At 33.9% G+C, this 16,695-nt stretch overlaps 1 protein-coding gene across 3 annotated transcripts in view; it reads right to left on the minus strand.

The window, feature by feature from the left end:
* The window catches only part of LOC136028291 (syntaxin-1A-like), a 133,939-nt gene that overhangs the window by 16,516 nt on the left and 100,728 nt on the right, over positions 1–16,695 (minus strand). The window lies entirely within an intron of this gene.

Raw genomic sequence — 16,695 nt, forward strand, 5'->3', positions numbered from 1 at the left:
GTTGCTTATTTAGGTTATTTGCACTGATTGTACTTATATTTGGAAATTATTAAGATGTAAATTTTATTTATTTCTTCTCTATTTGTTCTGTTTAATTTAGCCTTGCTCATTTTTTTTCTGTTGACAAAGGCTCCCAGACTTGGATTCGAAATATTCGGATCTTTAATATTGAAAAAAAATTCTGTTTTGTTCTATCGCTTTGTTTAAGCATTGAAACCGTTTTTCTCTCTGTAATTTCATTTATTAAATTCTGTAAATAGAGTTTTGGTCTAAAAAATTATTTAATTATTTATATTACTAAACCCATTATTATGTTACAGAAAGGATTTTTGCATGTTAAATTAGCTTCATTTTTATTTTTTTGTAAATCAATATGCTATGATCCATCTTTTGACAGAAAACATATTTGAACAAACAATCGGAGGACTTCGATCTTGTTTCTTAGGCTGTTTTTGCAAACATCTTTCCTCATTCTGCTCCGATTAGTGGTCTAAGGACTTGGGTGAGATGAGGTGAGATTGGGTGAGGTGAGAAGAATCCAAATTCTTTCTTCAATGGTCTATTTGGCAGTCAGCTGCAATATCTTCGCACTTTGACAAAGCAAAAAACGATAATCTGAGAATAAAGTAGCAATATCTGAGACATAAGATCTTAGCACCTTGATGAGTCAAAAAAGATAGTCAATCAAATACTTCCTGGTAATCTCAGGAAGGATCTACTCGGTCCAATATAACCGAAACTCTAAAAAATAGGGTTTTCAAAACAATTGACTTATCAAAGAATTAGAAATTATGCTGATTCCAAATATGTAAAATCCGTTAAGTTTAATGTTGCCCATCAAAAGATATAAGCCCGAGAAAATTTTCATGATTTTCAAAAAAGAAGGGAAATACTTTAAAATAATGTCATCTTAATAAAAATCGCAACCATCAGATCCAGCATTTCAGAAAACCCTCCTGTAGATGCTTTACTTTTAAAAAAGCTTCTTGAATTCAAGGCAAATCTTGAGTAGCCCCCCCCCCCTGTCTTCCAAAACAGTTTAGCCCAAATTCTAAAAAAATACATTTATTAATATAATTTTTCCAACTGCGCCCTCTACTTTATTCTAATAAAATAAATTTCAGAAATTACAAAATGATTGTATTGTATTAGATTAACGACGCTTCTTGACTACTAAGGTCCCTGCGTCGGTCCTGCAGTGCATTGCTGCAGCATGATTCGATCTATGGGTCCCGTATTACCAAGCTAAGGTCAAACCCACTGCGCCACCACAGGACTACAAAATGATTATAACCGTTTAATTATTTATTTGAAATTTTGAATCCATCAGAATGTTTGCTCCCGGGGTAAGTGCCCCCTCTGTCTTTCCCCTAAAGCTGCCTCTGTTTTTTTTTGCAATTATTTAGCCAAAAAAAAACTGCGCAATTGTATTTAATGTCAAGTAGAATTTCAAAACTCAAAACCCTTTTCATTATAGTGTTTCTTCTAGAATTATAATAGTCAACAAATAAATGTTTTATTGCATATACGAGTAAGATGTTTGCGCTAATTAAATTTTCCTTGTTTACATATAGCACCCATAGAAAAGCAGCTGTCTAACATAGAACAAGTTCGTAAGGTATCTTCTGATAGAAAAACTTGCATTTAGCTTGGTTTAAATTAATTAAAACCAAAACATTTTAAAGGTCTGTTAATGCTATTATGTTTGAAAAATCTAATGTATTGCTTCATTTTCTAATATGGCAGGAGTAGGGCAACTTCTTAAATCCACATTAATAATTCTCAAGTATATTCTATTTGGCCTAAATTTATAAAATTCGAACGTTTTTTTGTGGTTGAGAGTCCAAAATTTCTTTATTTTCTTTATTATTAGAAATACGTTTTTTCATATTTTTTTATGATACTTTCTATTGTATGATAACTATTTAATTTAGTTTTTGTCTATTTCTTTTAATTTTATAGAGGCTTCTGAATGAGAAGCTGAAATATCTGGAATTCATTCAGTGCGGGCTCACAAGCGTAAAAGGTGATATGCCTTGATCAATTCCATTTCAAGAAAAAATGAAAAGATTTCTGTGCAAATTGACCATAATAGCATTATCATATGCACAAGTTTTTATCAACGTTCACCTTCTTAATTAAAAATTTTAAATTAATTTTTACTGTCTATAATTTCCGTGAATTGACACCACTGTTCCCATCTTACGTACATAAAATATTACGTTTTTACGTACATACATCTTACGTAAAAACATAATTACCTCCCTAGATTCTGAAAAATTAATTTTTACTGTCTATAATTTCCGTGAATTGACACCACTGTTCCCATCTTACGTACATAGGATATTATGTTTATACGTACATACATATTATGTAAAAACATAATTACCTCCCTAGATTCTAAAAAATTAATTTTTACTGTCTATAATTTCCGTGAATTGACACCACTGTTCCCATCTTACGTACATGCCGGATATTGTGTTTGTAAAGTATTTTGCAAAAGCCTATAGAATGTAGATTGCTCAGAGAGTTAAATCACCGGCTTTTGACTGATAGATAGATCTGTGCATTTCAAAAGCCCTGGGATAATATACACAAAGAAATTATAGACAAAACAACGAGATCGCCAGCAAACAAATTACAAATAGATTTGATCTGGAACTTGCTAGCCAAGTTGACGATGTACTATTTACTATAGCAGTGCAGAAATGCATTTCTCAATCGTTTTCAGTTCACCATTAGTATTATTTTTTACATGAATAATAGAGGCATCAATTGGGGGGTATGGGGACATTAACTCCCAAGGCCCCACCCCCACATTTACAAAACTACCTGTTTTCGGTGTTTTCATTGAAAATGGCCTTTTTTAGTACTCTCACAGAAAAAAACCGCCCCCGCCCTAGATTTGAAAAGCCCATTTTTACCCCCCCCCCCTAATTTCTGTTACTTGAGACCATTTATGAACAAACAATCTTAACTAACTATGTATCGCCTCGAAGCACTTATTCTTTAGTTTCTATTATTTCTGTATTCCTTGTTATGCCTAGAATTTACAATTAAGTGCTCATTTTCATTCGAAAAGTTTTCTCTTAGTCTTAGAAACGCGGTAAATTAATTTAGCAAAAACCCATTTAACGGTTAACCTAATTAACGGGAAAACTCTGCAACATTCACTCTCTTTCGTTGTTCAAGTCATAGTCGATGGGATAGAGATAATTTAACTCAAAATAATTTGCTTGCGAGAAAGAGATAATTCAATTACATTTCGAAAAAGCTTGTACAAGCTCATAGAAATAAATTAAAAAAATTAGGCCTACAATTTCATAGTTTCTTAATAACAGTTTAAATATGATAAAAATATAATACTTTATCAACAAAATTATGAAAACTGCAACTTAGAAATGTGCTCTCAGGACGCAGAAATGTTACTAAGAATCGTGTTGAAATGAGCCCTGCCTTCTGACGTCACTGCCGCCTGCCACATGTACTCTGCTAGGTATGATTTTAAATTATGGCGGGATGTACCTCAGTGCCGTTTACTGTATGATTTTCAACCCCATGGTTTGAAAAACCGGTTATTTCATTAGTATTAACCAAACTTCACTCTCGACAGAGCTTGAGTGTGGTGGCTACAAGACACAAGTACCAAATACTGATTTTATTTGAAATACGAAGGACATTAAAAGTAAAACATTGTTGTCAGTTCTGATGCTACAATAGATGCTCAGGTAAGTTCATACGCATAACCGGTTACTATCACTACTATTTGGCCGATAACTGGAGCTTCAGGGGCCTCCAGCTCTAGAAATAGTCCACCGAACCCTCTTTGGTCACTTCAAAACCCTGTTGACGTGACAAACTCGTCATGACCACTTTCATCTAGAGATGAAAGCCTCTTGTACGAACAGTTCCAATTCTTCGTTCAATTGTTTGTCAATTGTTCGTTCAATAATCCTTCATTCGAATAGCCTTTATCCATTGGTGTACCATGGGATTTTACTTTACCAGCAGCTCTCTAGACTTCTGGCGCCTCGTTACGTAAGTCATCCTGCTATGGAATGGACTAGGGAACCTGCAAGAACGGAACCATCGAGATGATTTTTGAGAACGTAGTTGGGATATGCTTATGATTGGCTGATTGGATGTTGGGATTGGCTGATGAATGCAAAATAGGTTGAACCTGACAGATCACGTTGGAGAAAGTCAGTTATCCCCTGGTACATTGGTGCTGGACAAGGTGGATCTTCGTCTACCTCCAGCCGAAAACAAGTAAATAATCACCAAGTAATTGAATTTATTCAAATTGTCAGAATTCTAAATAATTCATTGAGCATTTGCTCAAATCGATGTAAGGAAGCATATCTCTTGTTAATCCAGGTCTTTTGCAGCACCAAGCCGCCTGTATCATTGCAGCACCGAACATGGCTGCTCATAGAAAAATAATCTTTTTTTTCTGACAGGTTTTCTTTATTATGATTGTATACACCTTTAAGACTTGTTTTTTATCTGCTCAAAGAATTCTCGACACTCGATAGCACAGAAGGAGGGAAAAGGGGGTCTATTGAGCTGTTCTCCCGTGGAAACCTGAGTTTTAAAGATTTGTTTTTAGTTTTTCTGATTTTCCACATAATTTGCCGTTTTCTTAGAGTTATGCTAATGCTGAAAATAAATATACTTGAACCGATCTTACAATTATTGACTGATCTTGCGCTATTGTCAAACAGTTTGTAGTAAGCGAACTGTGAGTAAGGAATGACTTGCTCCAATAGTAATCGAAACTCTAAAAAAACAGATTAATTTTGATAACAATTAATACATCAAAAGAACTGGGTATCTTATGCTGATTCCGAACATATTATTCTGATTAAGTTTATTGTTACCCATCAAAAGCTATGAGCCTGAGGAAATTTGCCTGATTTTAAAAGTTGGGGGGGATCCCTATCAGTCAAGCGATCTTAATGAAAAGCAGATCATAACATTCAACATATCAGAGAACCCTACTGCAGAGGTTTCAAGCTCCTACCTACAAAAATGTAGAATTTGTAGTTTTTGCTAGAAGAAAGATCACGGGTGAGCGTTAATAATTATTTCATTTATTTTGTTGTTTTTTTCTCGAGGGATGATTGTATCGAGTCAATGGCCCTAGAAAAATGGAAGAGGGCTCACTCGAAAGAAAATTAAAAGTGTTAGTATTAGTATGGGTACATTTCATTACTTACAGGCCTCTCCTCACGGAATGCGAAGTGTCATTTTACCCCTAAAGACATAGTTATTTGATCTTTCAACTATACTGAACAAATTGGCTATCTTGAGATTTCGATGAAATATCTTTGGGAAATAAATGGACGTAGGTGGGGGCCAGTTGCACTTCAATCTTTTATGTTACTAAAAAAGGGCACTCCAACTTTTAATTTGCATTTGAATTTACCCTCTCCCGATCTTCTAGGGCCATTATTTCAATACAAACACGCATTGAAAAAAACAAAACAACAAAAAACAAATAAAGACGCATCCGTGCACTGTCTTCTGGCAAAGACAGCAAAATTCCACATTTTTGTGTATAGGAGCTTCTCAGGTAAGTTGAATTTGACGGTGTGATTTTCATCAAAATTCTTCGAATTTTAAGGGTGTCTCTCCCTATTTAAAAAACCCGGCAAATTTTCGTAGGCTCGTAACTTTTGATTGGTAACATTAAACTTGATGAATCTTCTATATTTAGAATCAGCATAATAAGCTGGTTCTTTTAATGTATCTATTGATCTCAAAACTCTGTTTTTGAAGCTTCGGCTACTACTGAGCCAAGTCACTCCTTACTTACAGTTAGTTACCAAGCAAATATACAGTAAAATCAAATCTTTTCCAAAAAGTGAATAAATTTTTATTGCAGAGATAATTGTGTCCTTTTTAAACATGGAGCATGGAGCACACACTTGTTCACATCATCAAGCGGGACTTTAACTCAATACATGTTTCTAGAGATATATTACTTAGAGGGGAGCCTGTTAAAATGTTGGCATATTTTATATATGCAAATTTAATTTGAGAAGAACAAGAAGACTGAACAGTTTGTAAAATTACTTCATGAAAATTAATCAGAGGGAGAATCTCCGACTGATAATATTTAATTAAAATATCTTTTCTCATTATACCAATGAGGTGTACCCACTTTCAGAAATCAAGTACACCAGGTAACGCGTTTCAAGCGTGACGGGAGGATACACAGCGTGGTGGAAAGCATGCTGAACGTGGTGGAAACTGTGCCAAGCACAAAAAACTGTACTGCACCAGTGGCAATCTTAGATATACATCAGGTAGCTCAAAATGGGTATTTCCTCGACTGCCACGTGGATGAAAAAGACATAACTGCAGTCTACATAAATCTATCTCAAAGATTAAATTCAACAAGAAAGACACAAACTTTAGTTTTCAAATATTCTCGTTTGAAATCCAATAAAGGGTCGCTTTTTACTTTACTTCCATTTGAATTTACCGCAATCTTGACATTCGTTCAAGCATTATGGTTTTGATAGAATGAGATCAAAACTAAATCTAACCAGAGTCGAAAGAGCGGCAAAAGATAACCTCCTGATTATTCTCAAGAATCTACAAGCTCAATTATCTTGAATGATAATAAAAACCAAGGAAAGGAATGTCAGTAAACACAGATAATATTAGCAAGCAAAGAGTATGTGTAACACATAAGAGTGGGAATTGGTGCTAGCGTCGACACAAAAACTATCAACACCATCTAGAATTTGGCGATAGTTGACATTTTTGCAAAGTAATACGAAGGATAATTAATATAATTAGTATAATTAGTAATATTAGGGTAATAATAAGTGCGCTAGATGGCGTTCATAATTATTTTTTGTCGGCATTAGTGCCAGTTTCCACTCTTAATAGTTTACCCTTTGTTACTCTTTGTTAGCAAGTGAATAATTACAAATAACAATGTACAAAAAGGGCTACAATTCATAAAAATTTAGAGATGGGGTAAAATTTATTTTTTAAAATCAAGGGAAAAACAGATTCTTTTCTTTCTTTTTTTCAATTGAAAATACAAAAAAGGATAATTTTCAATGACAATTCTAAAAAGATATTTTCAAAACTTAGGGGGTAAACGATGCTCCTCCCACAACCATCTTGCGTTTTGTTGAATTTTATGATTATATTGTCATGTGTAAAAAAAAATCCAGCATTCCTATCCCACAGGACGTACCCATGGATAATGATAATGATGAAGACCTGGAGAAAAAATGTAAATAAAAGCGACGATTCTTGAAAATTTTGTAAAAGGCAAAATATGTTTTTAGAATCTAGGGGAGGAATTTTGTCCTTTAATAATTTTTACATTGAAAATACAAAAAATATATCTCAAAATGTAGGGGATTGATTGAAATAAGTTTGGTAGATCGAAATTTATTTGTAAATTGGCTCATGTCCATCTGCTATAATTTTGGATGAGTCCCCCTCCCCCCTTCACTGGCACATTATTATATAGGGTGTACGAAAACACTTATTTTAAACAACTCATGACGCATGTTTTTCAACACAATACTAGTTTCAAACAGTTCGTGATATCGAACTGTAAGTAAGGAAAGACTCGTTCCAATAGTACCTTGTTCTTATTTTGCTTTTTGATTTGTGTATAACTTAGTGTTCTATTTTTTTTTGTTCTTTTTTATAAATGTATGTTCGTAATAAATAAATGTTCATAAGAAATTTTTGTTTTTGTTAATTGTCTTCTTTTCTTTATTTTATCCCATCTTATGCTATGTTCTTTTCAAGTTTCTGTGGACGGGCTTTCAACCCGTCATAATAGCTCCGTTTAAAAATTATAAACTTAGCAACAAAAATCCATTTACACGTTTGTAACAACAACTTCTTATTTCACGTCGAATAGCAAGCGGGTTCTTAAAAAACTGCTTCTATAGTGACTAAATATAAAAAAACTGTTATAATTATATATAAAAATTATTGTTATATTATATAAAATAATATAAAATTGAACAAATGAAAAGAGCGATTAAAATCTATCCAAAGGATCAAGTATGCACTCAGCATTTCTTTCATGTCTGTATTTAGAAATACTTCTTATAAAATTTCTTCGATATCTGAAACACTTATTACGGTTGGACCAATAATTTATTAAATAACTTTTGAAATTTCAATTAATGAAATCATAAGTCAATATTTTGCCTCGCAATGATAAAAATCCATGGGGAAACCTATCTTGCAAATCAGAGCATAAATCCACCGTGCTACCACGGAATTCTATGTCTAAAAATTGGAGTTTCAAGAAAGTTTCACAATTTAACCAGGGAACATATGTTTGAGAATTATGCCCGAATACATTGATATTTTTACTCGGATTTGATTTTCGAGCTGTTAAAATGAAATGAAAATACAGACCAGTAGGCAAAACATTTGATTGTGATAGTGAAAAAAAGTATAAAAATTACAAATACTGATAACATCCTCTACTTCAGAGAGTTCTATCAACAAAAAAAGGAAAAACTACCCTAAGCTGTTAAAACACTAACGGTGACATAAATACAACAAAGGTTCATATAAACTCGGGTTTCCCAAGGGGACATTTAAGCTAATTACTTCTCATTTCCCCTCTTGTAAAAATTCAGAGAACCAAATGTTTCTCTTTATTTTCTTTTTCGTTTTTTTTTCAATTTTCTTCAGATGATTTAACTAATTTTTTTCTTTTTTTTCCATTGATAAAGGACGTGGAGTTGAAATATTCAGATTTTTATTTATTAACTAATGCTTTGTTATTGTTTTATTTTAGTTCTTTGTCACTCCTTTATTTAAATTAAATCTGTTTTTCTCTCTTAGATTTTCATAAATAGAAAAGCGTTAGGTCCTAAGAAATTATTTAAGTTTTCTCTCTTTATAAAAAAAATTATACCCTCATGATTTCCAATGTGGCATCCACCTGGCATGTCCCATGGTCACACAGGTCTCGCGGAGAAGTTTTCCACTTTGCGAATTTTACATTAAATACTTTGACACTTTCAAATTATGGGGGAATTTTTATGCGAACCCCAAAAACTATTCTCGGATAACTTTCCAAAACCGCACATTAAGCTGTTCTCAACAGGGGGGTCAGTAGGGCGATCCATGCTCAATCATACTTTGATCCTCCTGATCAATTAAATAATACCGAGTTGTCAATCATAGATGCTGTCCAAATTTAACGGTCACCTTATGTCTTTTCGCTATATGAATACATGAGAAATTTATTACGATCAGCCCAATAATTTATTTAACATACTTTAAAACTTAAATTACTGGAATCACAATTCAATATTCCACCTCGGTATGATAAAAATCCATGTTGAAACAGAGTCATTCGGAATTCCGTTTAAGCGAAACTTTTTTTTTTCTCGAGCGGCTCTGGATTAGTCAACGATACAATAATATCAACAGATCCGTATTCTATAGGCACGTAAAAAAAGGAATACAATCCAATTCAGAGAAATTTAAACAAACAGCGTCGGCGATATTTTTCCTATAAAATAATAATTTTTAATAAAGACAAGAACTTTATTTTTCGACACAGTGTTGTCGGAAATAATGTTTTAATCTGAGAGAATCATTCCTTCTTTAGCCAAGTTCTAGCAGAAGGCGATAAATCTTACCAAGCGAATTTTTTCCATGTGCAGCTCTGGATTCGTCGAAAAATCTGGTATCATCAGTGGATCCGGATCTATACACGCTTAGCCTGATGTGAGCAAAACTATTGCACGATTCAGGAACATTCAAATAGAGTAATTGGTTGCGATAATCTTTTTTGTAGGTTGGTGATTTTGGATAGTGACACAAATTTTAGCAGCATATGTGCTGTTCAATCCAATCCCTTTAGCCTAAAGTCCGAGAAGAAAAAGATATATCTTGTTAATCAAATTTATTCTTTTCCCTTTTTTTCACCCAATGAATTGAGCCGCAATAAATAAGCGAAACTATTTAGTTAAATTTAATACCAGTTTTAACTCGCAAAAATTCAAACATGAACAATCTGTTAGCTCTTAAAGATAACTATAGATTCCAAGGAAAGCTTCATCTTTTTAAGCGATTTAGTGCCATCTGTTTTTATGTTATCTTTGCTGATTATTTCCCTTTTTTAAGCACGACGCCTGCTTGTACCAGAAACGGAATAACCGCAATTGGCGGCCTTTTTCACTGAAAAATCTAATTGCCAAAAACTTCTTTTTTTTAAGACACATATGTTTGTGTAAGTTTCCATTTCAGCAATTCAAACGATCATATTTCATTTTTACATTCCTTGATACCAGGGTTGCCACCCGGTGAAAAATCACTAGATTTTACCGATTTCTAGGTTGATTTAGTGATTTTCTTCAATAATCTGGTGATTCATGCTTTAATTGAGTGATTTTTTCGTTTAGGCGAGAAATCACTAGAAATATTGACAAATCACTAGGGGTGGTAACCCTGCTTGATCCTTAAGATATATCTTTGCCTGTTGTAGAGCTAAATTTCTCGGCTCTGGTCTGGAAAGAAAGCGAAACAAATACTTATCCCCAAAAAATTACCGCCCGATGCGAAATCCAGGTGCAAAGGCAAAATTCAACTTGTCTTAATAGAACACAAATCCTGTAAGTCAGTTCTTTTCTTTCAATTCTACAACTCAAATTTTGTCTATCCTCACGATTCAAAACCATGACCTATGTCTAACAAATCAGAAATACATAAATTACAAGCCAATACGAAATCCAGTTGCAGAACCGAAATTCGACTCCCATCAGAATCAAGCAAAATTCCAAAGAATACCAGGGGATGCGAAATCCAGCTGTAGAAGCGGAATTTGATTCGCGTTCAGCTCTAGCACAATTCATTACTTCGATTCAACAATTCAGTTTCGGTTATGCCTAGGATTCATTACCATCACCTATGCCTACAAAATCAGTTATACAAAAACACCAGGGGATGCGAAATCTAGTTACACAACGGGAATTCGACTCCTATCAGAATCAAGCAAAATCTGAAGAAAATTACCAGCCGATGTGAAATACAGCTGTGGAAGCGGAATACAATTCCAGCTGGGCTCTCACGCGAATCCGTACTTCGATTCTACTAATCAATTTCGTCTATGCCTAAAATTCATCACCATGATCTACGCCTATAAAATCAGGCATACAGAAATTACCAGCCGATCCGATATCCACTTGCAGAACCTGAATTCGACTCCTGTGTGGGTTCTAGCAGAACACTAAGGAGAACAGCAACTGATCTGAAATTTAACAGCAGAAGCGGAATTTGAACTCGTCGGGATCTACCGCGAATCCCTCCTTTGACTTTACAACTCAAATTTCATGTGTTCCAACGATTTATAACTATAACCTACGCCTCAAAAATCTGACATATACAAGGAAACACAAACATCAATTTTTAATAAAGCGTATTTTTAGTAACAATTTGTATCACAAAATCACTTCTGTTTAGTTACTCAACTAAAATACAACCAAATTAAATCATGTTCACTAATTTGCATTAAAAAGAGATTCAACAACTATATACAATATGAGTTTAATTAACAGGTGAATTTGTGGAGACATTACCACAAAGTAACTCGACCATCCAAAACCAGAAGGCACTATGAAACCAAAAGGTTTTCAGAGAGTGCCGTTTGGACCTCCTGTGTTGGAGAATGAAATTAAATAAGTGAATAAAATAAACGGCCATGGTAAATAATAGCAATATAGTGCCCTGAACAAGAATCAAACCAAAAGGATATATCTTAGAGTTTAGCAGACATTCATCTAACAATATAAAAAAGCTGACTACTGCAGTTAATAAATTAGCTCAAAATCGTAAGAAAAAGGCATGAATGGGATTAGTCAGAATTCTTTAGTTATTTACATTTTACTGTTTAATAATTGTAACTATATATATATATATATATATATATATATATATATATATATATATATATATATATATATATATATATATATATATATATATATATATATATATATATATATATATATATATATATATATATATATATATGTATAGGGTTATCCTGACAGATCGTAAATTTACCAGCTTCTGTCAGAAATAAGTTTCAAATTTGCCTTTAAATGTCTTTTTACGGGGCAATGACTTTTATAGGGATGATAGACCGTTACCCTTGCTTCCTTGCTCGTAGACACCACTAGTTACAGATTTTTTAAGACTTGAATATAATTTGTTATTCCTACATCTTAAAAACCGTTTCCTCCAATTGTTGCAACTCCTGCACTTACATAAAACCGTGGAAAACTTACATAATCTGTTTAGATTTTGAGCGGACGTAGAGTCGAGGTATTTCAAAAGGCTTTAGAAAGAGAAATCAATAAAATTGAACGACATTTGAGCCGTTTGGCTATTAGCCAAATTGTTTTGCCAAATTATTATAATAGCCAAGCATATTTGGCTGATTTTGCGTTATGAAAAACAACTATCTGGCTATCATTAGACCGTTTAGAACTTTTAGATCTTCAATTCGAGTCAAAAAAGGTGATGGTCGCTGTTGTTGAGGTGAGGTGTTCAATTCGAGTCAAAAAAGGTGCGCCGCTGTGGGGATGGCACAGTTTCGATGACAGGTCAAAAGATGTTGCATATAAAAGTGAATACAATCCTTTCAATTTGTAATTTAATTCATTTTGATGTCAAGAGCTCTGTTTTTTTTAGAAATTTCTGGAAGGATAATAAAACTCACTTTGGTGGGTAAAAATTGGGAAATGGTATGGACCAATATGGTGGGGTGAACAAAATAATCAATTTTAACTCAAAATCTAATATGTTACTACAGCCCTTAAGGCATCAAGAAGTCTAGGTCCCATTTAATAATAATATACATTATGTATTTCGCACAAGGTAAGGAAACTTACCTATATATATATATATATATATATATATATATATATATATATATATATATATATATATATATATATATATATATATATATATATATATATATATATATATATATATATATATATATATATATATATATATATATATATATATATATATATATATATATATATATATATATATATATATATATATATATATATATATATATATATATATATATATATATATATATATATATATCAGTAAGTTTGTCTGAATGTAAACAGTGAGAAAATGTTAAATTTGGATTACAATGATTCTCTTGGATTGACTGATACAGTGTATCTGTGGATGCTTAAGTGGGCTAGGTTAAACCTACCTTACTAAGATCTGCCCATTAAGTTGGCATTTGTTTGAAGCTATCTATTGAAATAATTAACTCATTTTTTTTTGGCGTTGACATTATTAGATTCTTACTAATTTCAGCTATTATAGATGGCGTTCATTTAGACGTTGAACCGTGAACGGGATACCGTGATCGGGATGCCTAGTTTGTTACTCGAAGATGTCCAAAGTAAAATCGTCCCTAGAGACGTCTGATCACGAATCGTTGGAGTCTCTTACTGTCATGAATGAAAAAAGTGTTGCAGTGCTGCTGGATATGTTGAAGGACGTAATAGGGTCATTCAAAGTCCCCGGTGGCAAATTTAATGCCTCCCAAATATACAGCAGAATCCAATATCTTCACCAACGAACAATCGAAGAGAACATTGAACTCCTCCGAATCGAAAATTCTCGTCTGAATGAAGTTGTGAATCTCCAGAAAGAGCTTGAGCGGATAAAATCGCAAAAAAATGGACAGATTTGTGTACCCGCACCCCAGCAGGCGTCTTATGCCCAAGCGCTCAAGGGTCCTGAAACATTCTCTGTGATTCTGGAGCCTGTATCTGCGGAAAAACGAAACCGTATGAATTTTGACGAAGCCATGCAAGTTACGGAATCTATCAGCAGAGTTGTCAAAGGAGAAAATTCCGATTTTTCCGTGAAGAAAGTTGTTCCGGCGAAGGAAGGTAGAGTCATCTTGGAATTGGGGTCGAAAAGGGAGCTAGAGGCAGCCATGTCAGTACTGACAGAGAAAGTGTCGGACACGAAGTACAAACCGAAAGAGGTGAAAAAGCACTTTCCTAGAATGTTAGTCAATGGGGCTCCCTCCCCTCAGGTCAAAGACGAAAGTGAAAAATACCTGCTGCAGTGTAACCCAGAAATTCAGCGGATGGCCAACGAAGGGGAAAGCTTCAGGATCATCACCATTCTTGAAAACGCGTCGAAAAAGAAAGTTGTTGTGGAAGTGAGTCCAAAGATCTGCCAATTTATACTGTCCCAAAGAGGCTTACGGATCGGTTTTATCCTTGCCTCTTGCGACGACTATGTACACTTGATAAGATGTAGCAAATGTTGCTTATACGGTCATCGGAAGACAGATTGTAGAGCGGACGAAGTATGCTCATGGTGCATGGGCCCGCACACTTATGAAAATTGCGACAAGTCCTTTTCGTCCCGCCCAAATTGCCGGGCTTGCGAAAAAAACAAACTTAAGTCAGATGGGCATGCTGCCTATGAGTTAAGCAAATGCCCGGTTGCAAAGAAGTTAACTGCTCGTTTAAAGAATAATATCCAGTTTAATTGACTCAATCTCGAGATGTGAATATTGATAAGAATAACTTAACAGTGCTTCAAATTAATTTGCAACATTCTTATTCAGCAACCTTACAGTTGCAAAAAACAATAGAAGAACTGAAACCGGATATAGTTCTGTTGCAAGAACCGTATGTAAATAAATTCTGTAAAATATCATGTGTTCCATATAGTTACAAGTGTTTTTCTAAAATTGACACAGATAAGAAATTTTTTTGTGCTGCCGTATTAGTGAAAAATAGTCTAAAAGCTGACGTACACCATAACCTCTCGTCTAATGAATGTGTGACAGTTTCAGTTTATTTGAACAGTAGAACTTTGACATTCTGTTCGGTATATTGTCCTCCTTCGGTGCAGCGATTGACAGATAATATCAGTTGTTTAGACAAGGTCAGACATTTTGCTAATTACGTTGTTGGGGGGGGGATTTTAACGCTAAAAGCCCTTTGTGGCTGAGTAACAGTCAAACTGACAAGAAAGGCAAGGAGCTTGAAGATTTTTTTGCTAGTAAATCATTGTTAGTAGTGAATGATCCTAGTGAGACAACGTATGGGCTACGCAATACAACTAGCCCAGACGTTACTGCTGTAGGTACTAATCTTGTTCAAAGTTTAAAGTGTTGGAAAGTTCTTGATGAATACCCTTCTCTTTCGGATCACTCGTACATTTTATTTACTTTGAAGTTTAATTTTCCCATATTTGAGACTGAAGAGCCAAGATACAATTATAAGAAAACTAAATGGGATACTTTTAGTGCTACTTTATTACGTGGAATCGATGACATTTATTCTCTACCTATGTCCTCGGTGGAGGAAATTGATTGTGTTGCTAATGAAATTAAGAATTTAATGCAAAAAGCAACTAAGGAATCGACCCCTCTTAAAAATAGTCACAAACAAAGCAAATATGCAAGGTGGTGGAGCCAAGATTTGACAGATTTAAGAAAGAAGTACAGACATGCTCAAAGGGTCTATAAGAGACTTGGTACCGTTGAAAGCGAGCAAATAAAGAATCAAACACATCTAGATTATAAAACGAAAATTTTGGCAGCGAAAAAGGAAGATTGGAAAAAGTTCTGAGAAGAAAAGGCAAGTTTGGACCCTTGGAACACTATAAATAAAATTTGCAAGTTAAAAGGTTCTGCGACTCTCCCAGTTCATATTTTAAAACAAGATGGTTCGATGACAGATTCACCTAAAGAGGCTGGAGAACAACTTCTAGGTAAATGGTTTTCGTCAGATGATAATTCTAATGACAGTGTTGCTCAAAAGTTGATAAGAAATAAAACAGAAAATATCTCTAGTGAAAATCAGGATAAAATGGAACCTATTACCATGGAAATTTTACAGGATGTTATTAAGTCGATCAAACCCATGAAGGCTCCGGGACCTGATGGTATAATGAATTTTACTATAAAGAAAAATATTAATGTTTTATCACCTACTTTGTTGAAGCTTTTTAATAGTTGCCTAAAGACATCATATTTTCCTGTCCTTTGGAAACAAGCAAACATTATAGTAATTCTTAAAAAAGGGAAAACTAATGATGGTAACCCCGGTTCTTATCGCCCGATTAGCTTGTTGTCAAACATCGGGAAAATTTTTGAACGGATTATTATGAATAGATTAGATAAACTTAGTTTGGATAATTGTTGGGTTTCTAAAAGACAATTTGGGTTTTGCAAGGGTAAAAGTACAATAGATGCAGTTGACAATATGGTAAGCGTTATTGAGAAAAAAAATTAAATAAAAAAAACAAGTTTTTTCAACTGAAAGTAAGGAGTGACATCAAAACTTAAAACGCACAGAAATTACTTCGTATATGAAAGAGGCTGCTTCCTCATCAACGCCCCGCTCTTTACGCTAAAGTTTGACTCTGTCTCTCAATTCTTCTTTTTAAAACAGTAAAAAACTTTAGCGTAAAGAGCGGGGCGTTGATGAGGAAGCAGCCTCTTTCATAAACGAAGTAATTTCTGTGCGTTTTAAGTTTTGATGTCACTCCTTACTTTCAGTTGAAAAAACTTGTTTTTTTTATTTAATTTCTGAACGTTTTTGAATCAATGCATGTTTTAATTTTGGCTCTCCGCAGAGGAATAATCAAAACGAAATTTGCATATTTTTT

This window comes from Artemia franciscana, chromosome 6 (genome assembly GCF_032884065.1).
Source record: "Artemia franciscana chromosome 6, ASM3288406v1, whole genome shotgun sequence".
Lineage (NCBI taxonomy): Eukaryota > Metazoa > Arthropoda > Branchiopoda > Anostraca > Artemiidae > Artemia > Artemia franciscana.